This window comes from Halichoerus grypus, chromosome 12, assembly GCF_964656455.1.
Source record: "Halichoerus grypus chromosome 12, mHalGry1.hap1.1, whole genome shotgun sequence".
In the NCBI taxonomy this organism is placed as follows: domain Eukaryota; kingdom Metazoa; phylum Chordata; class Mammalia; order Carnivora; family Phocidae; genus Halichoerus; species Halichoerus grypus.
Genome location: NC_135723.1, coordinates 88,506,362 through 88,519,694, shown reverse-complemented (window position 1 = coordinate 88,519,694; position 13,333 = coordinate 88,506,362). Strand labels below are relative to the sequence as shown.

At 40.0% G+C, this 13,333-nt stretch overlaps 1 protein-coding gene across 1 annotated transcript in view; it reads right to left on the bottom strand.

The window, feature by feature from the left end:
- CALD1 (caldesmon 1) overlaps positions 1-1,185 on the bottom strand; it is a 203,326-nt gene extending 202,141 nt beyond the window's left edge. The window contains exon 1 of the mRNA XM_078059585.1: positions 1,167-1,185. The gene's annotated coding sequence lies outside the window, so the exon portion shown is untranslated. The remainder of the gene's footprint in view (positions 1-1,166) is intronic.
- Positions 1,186-13,333: the final 12,148 nt, after the last annotated feature.

Genomic DNA, 13,333 nt, shown 5'->3' with positions numbered 1-13,333 from the left:
GAATGTGCTTTCTGTGAGATTGAGAAAATTTTGTGTCCAATCTTGAGCTCTAGAAACCTGCGTCTGTTCTCTAAATTAAATGATTTAAAAAATTATAGAAACGTAGTTCACCCTTGTACCTCTGGCACCTCAGAAATCTGTGCATGTCCTTGGCACCACTTAACTTTCCTGCTGTCTTCTGGAACTCTGAAAAAGCGCCCCCTCTAGGGTTAGCTAAACAGAATTCCTTCACAATGTTCCAGTGACCACCTGAGTCCCTGGCTGCAGGTGTATCCTGCCCTTCTGCTTTCAGAAATCTTCTGAGGCTAGATCCATCCCACAACTGCCCTTTATCTTGCTCCTCTGGACTTGTCCCTTCAAAGTCCCACTCCTTGCTCTGCACACTTGTGTCATTTCCATTACTGGTTCCAGGACGGACAGGTATTTCTTTGTATTTGTGAAGAAAAATAAACAAGCCTCTTTTTACATCTCTCTAGCCTCATCAGACTAATCTCTAGTTATTATTTCTCACCAGATTCCTCCTTCCCCGAAAGTCCAAACTGCAGTAATATTCACATGACAGAATCCAAGCTCCCAGGTGTGAAGGTACCATTGCTGGTGATTCCAGCCCAATCAGGCTCTTTCCGCTGAAGGCCCACAGGTTCTCTCCCATCATCCCGAACTAACAGCAGTTGCTTCCTCAAACCCACACAACCATGACAGCATGATGTATCACAAACTGAACAAGAAATTCCACCATCACCACAACAAAAAGGCTCCCAAAGTCTTCCAAAACTCTTGGACACTGAGCAAAAAGGACAGGAATTGTCTTCCCCATTTTCTTTTTTTCTTCTAATTCTTCTACCACTTGTTCTCCATCTCCCCATTACTCGAATATTAAGACCACCTCGCAAAAAAATAAAACAAAACCACCTCACCCCAGTATCATATAGAACAATTGGGAGATGAAAGGCATAACTTCTAGAACACTGAAAGGAGACCAAGTATATTTTAAACTGCTCTTACTAAGGGATGGCAAAACAACAGCAACAACCCCTCCTTTTTAATGTAACCAGAGAAAATTTATCAGAGAAGATAGGTCTAAGGGGTGAGAGATGAGTGGTAGAATTTAGAATTTAGGTTAAGCTCCTCCCCTCCCTGCGTATGTTTTGGTTTAAATTAGGTACCTTTCGCTCAGCTTAACTCTCAGCTCCCAAAACTTTCTAATTCCGGTCTTCACAGAAGGCACCCCCAAGTACCGTGTGAGGGAGTCCATTTAATGCAGAGTTCTTTCTTGAGCACAGTTTGGTATTTTCAACTAAATGCAGTAACAGACTTCAGACTTCACCAGCCCCACCCTATTTCTCCCACCCAGATAGTTTTCCTTTTTGTCCAGCAAAGTGTCATCTGTTCCCAAGAAAGACAAAAAGAAAAAGAAAAATGTTTACTTAAACTATTACACTCTAAACTGTTCAGTCCAAATTTAAGATGCCTGATACTGAGTTTTGATAGAGGATACTGAGGAAGTATTTTTTAAACTAACTTAAAAAGTAAAGTTTTAACCTTTTTTTAATCCTCGCTTGTAAGAACATTAGGTTGCAGGTTATTCCTGTGCAGTACAGATGCTTTGGATGCATTCATTTTATTAATAAACACACACTATGTGCTCTGTAAGTTACAATGCACTGTGCTAAAGAATGAGGAGGTACAAAGTAAAATATCTCACAGCTCTCCTCTCCTAGAAGCTTACAGATCAGATGAGATAGGTGGGGGAGAGAGGTAAGGTGCGAACATAAATAGCTACAATATATGGTACAACTAAGTAAGTGCCATAAAGAGGTACAAGGAAGATTCTGTGAGAGTCCAGAGAAGGGGAGGAGTGTCACTTATTTTCTCTAAGAAAGGCTTCCTGGAGAAAGAGGCATTTCAACTGCCCTTTCAAGAGCAAAGACAGAAGGGCCTTCACAGGCTTAGGAAGGATAGGGAGAAGCTCCTTTGGGGGAAAGACAGTTACAGTGAGCAGGAAGACTAACAGGTAGTGTTTCCTGAAGGATCTTGTTCCTCTGAGCTTATTTGGATTGGCTTACTTTTTTCTTTTTTCCTTTTTTTAAGAGAAAGGGCATGCCTGCAAGTGGGCGGTGAGGGGGTGCAGAGGGAGAGAGAGAATCTCAAGCAGGCTCCACACCCAGTGCAGAGCCCGATGCAGGGCTTGAACGCAAGACTATGAGCCGAAATCAACAGTTGGACACTTAACCAAATGAGCCACCCAGGTGCCTCTGAATCGGCTTACTTTGATTTTGCCTAGTTTCAGAGTAATTCAGGTACTGTCTGCATTCATAGGTGAACCTCCCGTGCTTTCAATGTGTTCAACATTTCTTACATAAAATTATGCAACCAATCTTGCTCTCTTTCCCTCATTTTTTTCTCCCCCCCACCCCCACAAATAGTTCCTGGTAGAAGAGAATAGATAATTTAAGCCAAGTCTAAAGAGGCAGGGCCTCTAATTTTCTCCATTACATAACTAACCTGAACCCTAAGCTACATACTCGCATCAGAAACATCTGGAGGCAGTCTCTGGTCTTGTTTCCCGGAAATTAGGTAAAAAGATTTCTGGTCTAAGAGCAAGCTTGAATACCTCCTCGGCCACTTTGCCTAGAAAGTGACAGTTCTGTCTGCCACCACCCATTGTGTGCTTTATAAAAACAGTTCTCATTACCATGAAGTACAATGAATGCTACTAGAAGAAAAGTTTCCCATTGGCCAAGAGCCTTGACCTTCCCCTTGTTAAAAGATAAACTGAAGGAGGGGTGCCTGGGTGGCTCAGTCAGTTGAGTGTCTGACTCTTGATTTCATCTCAGTGTCATGGGATTGAGCCTCACATCAGGCTCCATGCTCAGTGGGGAGTGTGCTTGAGGTTCTCTCTCTCCCTCTCCCTCTGCCCCTCCCCTTTCCCCATGCGCACGCTCTCTCTCTCTCCCTCAAATAAGCAAACAAAATCTTTAAAAAAAAGATAAACTGCGGCATACGAAATTTCTAAGGCTTTGAGTGAAAATTGAGTCATATTAGGCTATGTCAAACCAGAAGTAATTAGAAGCGCCCCACCACCTACAGGAACCCTGCCAGAGACTTTACAGAGAAGAGGCAGAAGCAAAGCATGGAAATTACTAGGCTGTCTACAGCTTACACAGTTGCTTTATCGGGGAAAGCCTCATTTTTGATGGATTGTCTTTAGGTTTTGATTTCTTAACCTTGAAACACTGCAAGTTTAGGTTTGGGTTTGCTTACATAGGCTACTAAGGCATTAAAGTCACCTCTGTCTAATGGCCCCCTTGTTTAATTAATTTAACAACCTCAAACATGGGTGCTAAAGGAAAAGAGGGTCCTCTGTTTTCTAGACCTTACCATTTCCACTTATTTTTTAAGTGACAGCAAACAACTGATCTGATTGGCTGTTTTTCACTGAATTTATTAGAGGACTGCATTGAAGAAATTAATCAACTGCTTGAGGATCACATAAAATACTCAGCGTTATAGACGTTAATTCTTCTGCCCAAGGGAACAACAGATTTCTGCCAGGCATAAATAAATTAGATTTGAGACCTGTATTTGTGAGAAGCTCTATGACTAACATCATGCAAATCTACAAAGGTAAATTCAACAAAAGGCAAAGAGAAATTAGATAGCAGCACTATTGCAGATACTAGGATGCAGATATGTTAATAACCATCAGAGCCTTTCTGATCCATTCCGATCTAATATTTCCCGGTACATGCTGCTTGCTGCTTGTTCACTGATAAAATGCTGACTTGAGTGACTAACACAGACAACATCTCCATTTGGAAAGAGAGGACCAACCAAAAAGCAAAATCATTTTACCAGGCATCAAAAAGAAAGAAGCTAAGTATTTGCTGGGATCTCGGGGAAGGAAATGAACTCCAGTCCCCACGCCCCTTAGCTTTGCACAGGATTGTCAAGAGCTGAAAAACTTCAAAGTATAACAAAACCGTGGTTCAATTTTAGAAATATGAAGCATTTGGAGTAACTAATTTGGCCAAATATTTATGTTTTGGTGCATAGTTGAACTGCTTATCGGACCTTCAGGAATTCTTTGTTTTTCATTTTTGTGCTTTTATTTCCTCCATCTCCTCCTCCCCTCCCTAGAAGCAAAACACCCTCTGGCAATGGAAGTTAAAGATGCTTCTCCATAGAGGCACCAAGCCAGGCCCAAGGGGGCTGATCCCAAGCCCCTGCCAACTGCACTCCAAGCAGTAATTTTCCTTCCCCCATGCTCACTTCTGGGAAGTGCTGGGAAATGTAGAAGTCTCTAAGGCCTCTGTGGGAGAGAAACAGCAATCTTTCCCCTGATAAGTATACCAACCCTCCTCTTTTATTGACTCATTTTAAGGCTGCTGCAGAGAGGCTGACCTTTGTGTCTGTACAAACTGGGGCAGAGAGGTAGGCAGGAGAGTCCCCAAGAAAGTCCAGGGACAGAGGACCAAACGTGTTGCCTCTCTTACCACTACTAGCATTCTTTACTCTTCACTGCCCAGGTCCCACAATCTCTTTTCAGTCCTAACCTTAAAGAAATAGAAGACTGCTTAGAGAGACAATGCCCATTTCCAAGAAAGAAGGATAGGTGACAGATTGTTTATAACTCTCAGTCAACACAGGGTTTTGGCTATCCAAACACATTTGGATAGCCTCTGTTGGAAATATGCTGACACTGTGGACACTTATAAGATGGGGCAGAACAACCGCTATCTTCTTTAAGCTCCAGGCTGACCTCGCTCTCCCGGAGGCCTGCAGTGACAAGTTCTGCATTTCCTATTAGTCTCCTCCCCTCCCAGCCCTGGGGGCTGCTGAACCACACCAGAGATCCCAGGTGGGCCAGACCAGCCCCTGCTAGCCGAGCCCTACTGCTCCCAGGCTCCAAAGCCCACACTGATTCGAGCACATTCCAGGACATTCCATAGCTGGGAGGCTGGGAGCCTGGAATGTCTGGAACCCACAGAGGGAAGGTGTCCCAGCATGCTCCCCCACCCCAACCACATTTCCCCAAAGATCTCAAAGCACTCTCCAAGGATGATCTCATTTTCTAATAGGTGTTTATTTCTATTTTCATTCCTACTATTAGTAATGACTCCCTTTTGCATGAATGTCACTTCGATTTTTTTCACACAACCTACCTATATCAATGGTTAGAATCTCATAATGGGAACCAAGAACTCGACTACTAGTTACTCAACTACTAGTTGGATATCATGGAAACTCCCTTCTGGCACACAGGACTGTGAAATTTAACCATGAGGCAGCAAGGAAATGACCATTCCAATTCCATCCTTTGAAAGAAAAATATATAATGTGGGACCCAGACATATATCATGTATATATCATGTGTGTGCATGTGCATGCAAGTGTGTGTGTGAGAGCGCGCCAACACTAATGTAGTCTTCAGGACTTCCATTTCCTTATCTATAAGATAAAGACAACACCTCCTTTACAAAGCTCTTTGGATCTTGCTGTGGTGCCTAGAACATAATGGGCACTTGAAAATGTTTGTGGAATAAATACCTGGATGGATGGACAAACATAACCTCTTTGGGTTTGTTTCCTCATTCTAAACTTGCTGTGCTTGCTTCACAAGGCATTCAGAAGATTAAAGGATATCAAGCTTTTTAAAAATGCTTTTGACACCTGAAACTAATATAATATTATAAGCCAATTATACTTCAAAAGCATAAAATAAATAAAATGCTTTTGGAAACTAACATCTGACCATAAACATGTAAAATTATTATTATCGTGACTACTAGTATGGGCATATCAAAACCTCATGAGTATATTTCTCTTCTTATATGTGGTGGGCACTATACAAATCTGCGGTACTACTCAGGGAGGGGCTCTGCCCCTTTTTGGTTCTTTCTATAACCTGATTTCTAGGTGCCACTCTTGTCTCCCCCATTAAGATGATTGAATATGAACTGCGTGCTTGAGGTTGGGGAGTTTCAGAGCTACAGATAGCATATGGTTAAGAACACCCGTCCTGGGTCAAATTGCCTGAGTGTGTGCCCTGATTCCACCATTTAGTAAGGAACTTAACCCCACTATACCTAGTTCATCTATGAACGGGGACACTAGTCGAATCCATTTCACAGGGCTGCCATACATGAACAAGATCATACATGTAAAGCATTCAGAAAAGTGTCTTGCACATGGAAGAACTCAATCAATATCGCCCGTAACCATTGTTGGTACTATCATCATCATCATTATTATGGTTATCGTCACTTTTTTTTAATGGAGCATGCAGTCTAGTGGGTGAGAAAGACTGCAGGAGAAAGCCGGAGGAACAACATAAACACTAAGAAGGTCACCAGCAGTATGCTACGGATGCAGAGGCAGGAGACATCTTTATTCACCATCCTCATCACCTCCTCTGTGTAGTCTCCAGTGTGTCCCTGTGCCAATATACACAGATTTTAAAAATAATAGCCCAGATTTCATCTGAAGAGTGCAGAGCCTGATGTGTCTCATGATGATCACACAACGCTTGCATTAACGCAGCTCAGCTTGTGCAGCCAATCACACTGCTGGCTCAAATCAAGCTTTTGGTCAAGTAAGACCCCCAGAGCCCTTTTACATCAACTGCTGCCAAGTTACATGTTCTCCATCCTGTATTCCTATAATTCATTTTGGGACCTAAACACAAGACTTTGCATTTATCCTTATTACATTTCATGTTATTAGTTTTGGCCAAGCATTGCAGCATGTCAAGATAATTCTGAATCTTGATTCTGTCAACTATCTTATATCTTATTTCTATCCCCTCCAGAGTTGTGTCACTAGCACATTTGATCAGCATACCTACTATATCCTCATGCAAGACACTGATAAAAATGTGGACCAAAACAAGTATAAGAGAATAGCCCAATATTTCATTTGCAGAACCTCTACTTACTTGAATGCATCCACTAATCATCTGGTCTGTTTAAGCAGCTTTGAATTCATTGAGTAGTACCCCTATTTCACTCTTTTATTCAAAATGCCTTGTCAAATGCCTTGTTGATATTGAGATATACTGGGTCTATAACATTGCTGAGTATCATTTGAAATTTTAAAATGTCCTGGAGTGCTGGTATATCCTTTACATTTGATGAGAATATCGATATCTACATCTAAGTTACCAATAAAGAATCTAGGGGGTACAGTTTAATAGATCACTTAAAAGTTATGCCATTTGGTTACCACTCTTGTAGTACCATTTTAGGCTTTAATTTGAAGGATGTACTTCTTAGGGTACGCTATCTACCCTAAAAACGAAACAAAACAAAAAATAAAAACAAAATAAAAACACAAAACAAAACAACAATAACAAAAACCAAAAAACCTCCCAAATCCCAGTTGGCTTACAGCAAAAGTTTCTCACATGAAGTCACATGAAGTGCTGCTGACAGACATGCTGCCTACCGTGTGTCATTCTGGAAATCTAGTTTCTTCCGTCTGTGGCCTCACCCTTTTCTTGGTCCTTGGAATTTTCTGCATTCAGCCGCTAAAGGAAAAAAAGGAGAGACGATTACATGTGGAGTGTTTCTGTAGTCCAGGCCTGGAGTACTGTATGTCACCTTGGCATGTTTCACTGGTTAGAATCAGTCACATGACCACCTTCACCTCCATGGAAGGCTGGGAAGTACAGTCTAATTATGTGCCCAGCAAAAAGAGGAAATAACTGTGAGGAACAGTAAACCTAGCTCGAAAAGAGATAGCAAAGATAACTTAGGTGACATTCTCTTCCAGGTCAAGTGTGGGGCTAACCCTGCCAGATGGGGGGTTTGACGGATCAGGACTTTAAAGAGTTGGGTGCTAATTCCAAGTCCATCATTTCTTGGGTAAGAGGCCAGGATAAGTCACAAAACTGTAAGATTTCTAGGTCCATGAAGTACTGTCTTAGCACATTTCATCCAGCCCTAGCCCAGTGCCTGGTACGTAGGTGGTACAATAAATAGTTGTTCAATCATTGAGTGAATACATGAATAATCCTTCTGGACTTGTTTACTTCTTTCCAAATTTTCTCTACCTACCATACAGGTTGTTGTAAAGATCAAATGGACTGTGGCTATAAAAATGGTTTGAAAACTACAAGTCATTGTAAAAAACAGAGAGCATGAATTTTACTCCTATTGATGTAAATGTGTGCCATCTGTGTCACGTTCCATGTGTGACCTCCTCTGCACAGTTTTCTCTTACTGCACACAGTAGAAAATAGACAATCTCCAAAACCAATCAAGGTAAAGCTCTGCCCCAGTTGTTTCTTCTATGGCTTGAAGTCCAATCACCAATGTCTGCTTTCTAGTTAAATTTAAGAAGCAGGTATGAGTGCCTGTTGAGGTCAGGGCATGTGCTAAGATTTGGGGTGATATAAGGACTAATCCAATCCACACTAAAATAGATAAAAAATACTTGTCCTATAGCTGAGAACCCAGCTCACAGTTTTATATACCAGGTAGTGCTTACCTAATTTTTTAAAAAGGATGTTGAGTTGTTCAACAGAAAAAAATCAAAAATATCACTAAAACCAATTGAAAATATATTTAATTGGAGGCCGGATTACAGATGACCTTCAATGCAAGGACAGGGAATTCAGACTTTATTCCACAGGCAACATGGGGACCATGAACAGTGGTTAAGCCAGAAAATCACATGGTCAAAGTGGTATTTTAGAAAGATGTATCTGAGAGATGGTATCTTAGATACCTCGGAGGAAACTGCATGAGAGGGCTAATGCAGAAGTCCTAGCATAAGTCATAAAGGTCTTGATCTAACAGTAAGGGGGAAAAACATAAAGCACAGATGAAAGGACTTCTAATTCTGATAATATGGCAGGCTAACATAACTTGAAAACTCTCCCTTCAAGTATGCCTACAATAGCAGGATAAAATACAACAAGAAAAAGTTAAGATTTTATTTATTTATTTGAGAGAGAGTGCACATAAGCACGAGTGGGGGGAGGGGCAGAGGGGGGAGGGAGAGGGAAAGAATCTCAAGCAGACTCTGCACTTAGCAAGGAGCCCCATGTGGAACTTTGATCTCATGACCCTGAGATCACCTGAGCCAAAACCAAGAGTCGGACGCTTAACCGACTGAGCCACCCAGGCGCCCCAACAAAAAAATATTTTAAAAGCAAAATTAAGATCATAGGAAAGAAGGGGAAATCATAGGAGAAAGAATGAAAGCAAGTAAGTCAGCATGTAAAGTGATGCTCCATTTGCCCTCAAAATTGGAGTGAGTCACAGATCTTCATAACCCTTAGAATTTGGATTTTAATGACCACAGGAGATAAGGCCTTGAGCCTCCACAAAATGGGGGTAGAGATGAGATTACTACATGAAGCCAAGATCCTTGTAGGCCTGAACCCATCCAGGAGAATACTGACCCCTCCCAGCCCCCAACTAGCACAGCAAGATGACACAGAAACTCAGTTGTCTCTCTTTGTGGAAAAAAGCCTTTCCTGAGAATGTGAAACCCTGGACCTGGTCTACCAATGAATCTGGTTTTTGAAATTTCCCTATTGGAATGGCCCAGAAACTTTCAAGCCAAGAAATTAATGTAAAAACTGGTCCCTGGCTAGTAATATTCTGGGAGTGCCTGGCAGAAGCAGTTACAAAAACACTCTAGAGAGACATTCCACAACACAGAATACAGTTAGTTTCACAAAAATAAGCAAGCCCCACACGAGATGAGCTCACAATAAAAGAAATGGCAAAACACTGAAGGGACAAATCCAGCATGATGGGCAAGAGTCAATAGGAATTCACCACCACCACCTCCCACCTCCCAAAGAATGGAGCTACTGCAACAATCTGAAAGAATATAAAATAAGGATGTTTAGAATAAAAACATTACAAAAAGAAAAAAATCCACAAGAAAAACAGGGTGTTATGACAAAAAAAAAAAAAAGTGTTTTTTAAAGAACCAAATAGAAATTCTAGAAATAAAATACATAGTTACTGAAATTAAAAACTCAGTGGGCATACTAAACAGTATATTAGAGATGTTTGAAGGAAAATTCGTGAACAAGGAGTCCAAGCTAAAACATCATACCAGAATGGATTCCAGAGAAATAACAAGATGGAAAACTTGGGAGGTTAAGATAGAAAAGGTAGCATGAGAAGGTTCAATTAAGTCTAAAAGGATTTCTAGAAATGAAGGAGAGAGAATGGAGCTGAGGCAATATTGGAAAAGGTAATGGTGAGAATTTTCTAATTTGATGAAAAACATAAATCCTCACAGCAAAGCAGCATATATATATATATATATATATATATATATATAAATACATTTAGGGGTGCCTGGGTGGCTCAGTCATTAAGCATCTGCCTTCGGCTCAGGTCATGATTCCAGGGTCCTGGGATCGAGCCCCGCATCGGGCTCCCTGCTCGGCGGAGAGCCTGCTTCTCCCTCTCCCACTCCCCCTGCTTGTGTTCCCTCTCTCGCTGTCTCTCTCTCTCTGTCAAATAAATAAAATCTTTAAATATATATATATATTTATATACAAATGTATACATATATATTTAAAATATAAATATATATAACATATTTATGTATACAAATAAATATAAAAATATATAATATATATTATATATAATATATATATTTATAATGTATTTTATTTATAACATTTATACATTTAATATATTTGTTATTTATAACATATTTATAATATAATATATTGTATATAATTTATAAATTATCTATAATTTATGTATTTCTATTTTGCATAATTTATACATTTATAATATAAACTTATATTTATAATGTATTATATATAATTATTGTAATTTGATGAAAAACATAAATCCTCACAATGCAGTATATATATAAATATATAAAATATATTTATTTATAAATATATTAAAAACATATCATATATATATAAATGAATCCTGAGCAACATATATAAAAATTTGTCAAGGACCATCTTTTTTGGTGGTGATGTATTCTCCCATCAAACACCACCGGTGTCAGTTCTCTAAGGATTTAAGGCCATCTTGGCATAGTTGTCATTAGCCAAATCAGTTGCCATAGGCCACACAATGTATCGTTTATATTTGTTCTCTAAGGGATGGTGAGTGGCACTCATTTTGTCTACATATAAGATAGAAATTTCTCTTCGAAGTGTCTGATGAATGAAAGGAAGGATCCGTCTGGGAGTAGGCAGAATGTGGAGTAGCATGAGGGCAGTGGAAGGAGCCGAGGTGTGCATCTAAGGGTGTGAATTTTTCTACAGCCCTACACCCGCATGTACATATGTATCTGTACAAAGAGCTTTAAGTACATAAATGCGTTGTCTTCTTTGGCAGGGTCACATTCTAAACCGGAATTTGAGACTCCCTTCATAGGCTTTCACTGATCTTACGCCTCCATTAAGAGATTTGGGGACTTCATCTATCATAATCCAGTTATTATTCTCTCCATTTAAGGGAGACGTTTGTTTTGGGTTTTTGATGTTGGTGGAGGTGGTTCTTAAGGCAGAAAGTGACCTCTGTCTTCACTCCTTTTCCTCTACTAGGCACACAAAAGATAAGGACTTACATTACATTTCCCATGGAAGCCACTGTATGCAGGAAGCCAAAAGCCCCTCACAAAGGACTTTTTAAAAAAAATATGACACTGTATCTGGTCATTCCTTTCCTTCCTGGGATTTGAGGCATGAGTAGCTTTTCTAGATTTCTAGTCAGCATCTTTATGGAGTTTTTCCTTTCAGTAGTAATATCATCAGCTCCCCATAGAGCACTCATCAGTGTCCCCAAGACATTTCTCCACAGGTTACTGCTGCAGGACTGTACCAAACCCCTCAGAACAGGGACACCAGCTGTGATCCCAGGAGCCACCAGCACACTGAGCTCTTTCAGAAGACTGCAGAGCTTCCCGATTTGCACACAGCACTCCCCCAGCCAGAAGCTCACTCTCCCTCAGGTACCACGAGGGAAGCAGCACGATGCCCACAAACACTGTCTTGTCTCAACTGACATTCCCTTATTATTCAGTGGTTTCCTCTGAGGGGCTCGGTATATATCTCTACCTCCCAGAACTACCTCAGGTGGCCATAAAATTTTACAAAAAGTTCCAAATTCAACTTTCAAGTCCCTTATGGTAATAGGATAATGTGTTAAATTAAGTCCCAGGAGCAATCCTAGGCACCCCACAGTGCTTAGAGTAAATGTATACATTTATTTCCCCTAAGAGCACAAAGTTCTACCTACACACAGAGAGAAATACCATTCCTTTAGGAGTGTTTGACGGTTATCCAAATAAGTGTCCTGCACGATACACACACACACACACATACGCTCGCCAGATTATATGCATATATGGTATTACTACCCAAGTTTAAGTTCTAAGGTTTACATCAATATTTCACCCACGCAAACTCAGTTATTCAAATATCCTGAATGGTGTTTGTTAGTGTATTTTTCTCTCAAGACCCCTCCAAATAAACTAATGTGTATAAATTTTGAATTACGTGCTATGAAGAGGTGATGCGTCAATACTAAGGCACTTCAAAGAGAAACACTTGTGCTGCATCTACGTGACACCAAATATCTTAATGAAAATTAAAAACAGTGACTCTCAAACACTAATTTTCTACAGATCCAGATGGCTGGCATCATATGGAGTGTGTGGGTGGTACAAAATGATTCACTCTTGAAAAATAAAGTAAGTAAGTTTCCTCATGAATTCTGAAAGGAAAAAAAAAATCTGGCAGCTCTGATATGATTTTAAGAAATAATTCTTTATAGGAAACATTGTTTTATTTGCTCATTACCTTTGGATATGCGTAAGAACTAGAAGTGTATTCATTTTCTCTATGTGCCTCTCCTCATGCTAGGCAGGCCCAAGAATAATTTGTTTTCCTGTGTAATAACCAGCTTTTCCTCTGTAAGTCTCTGGTAATGTCACTGTTGCATATCAGCAGCCTTTTGAATTTTAATAATTTGTTAATATATATAACTGTGTAAAATGTTCTAAATCTATGGTATAACATTGTATCAAATTTATTATATAATAATATATATTGATTCAATGGTATATAATAACTACAAAACTTATAGTAATAATTATGGTATATAATTTATCTGACATTATTAAGCATTCAATATGTCACCTAAAAGATGTATACAAAATATAGTCCTTGATGTCAGAAGTCCACGGTTTTATCAGAAAGGATTCTGACTTCTATGATATCTAGAAGAGGTGTTCTTTCCTAAACACCCCTGTTATCCCATGCCTTACCCCTCCCTGTGGAGGAGCAAGTTTCCTGGATGTAACTTAAAGATCTGACAGGGATGTGCATGCA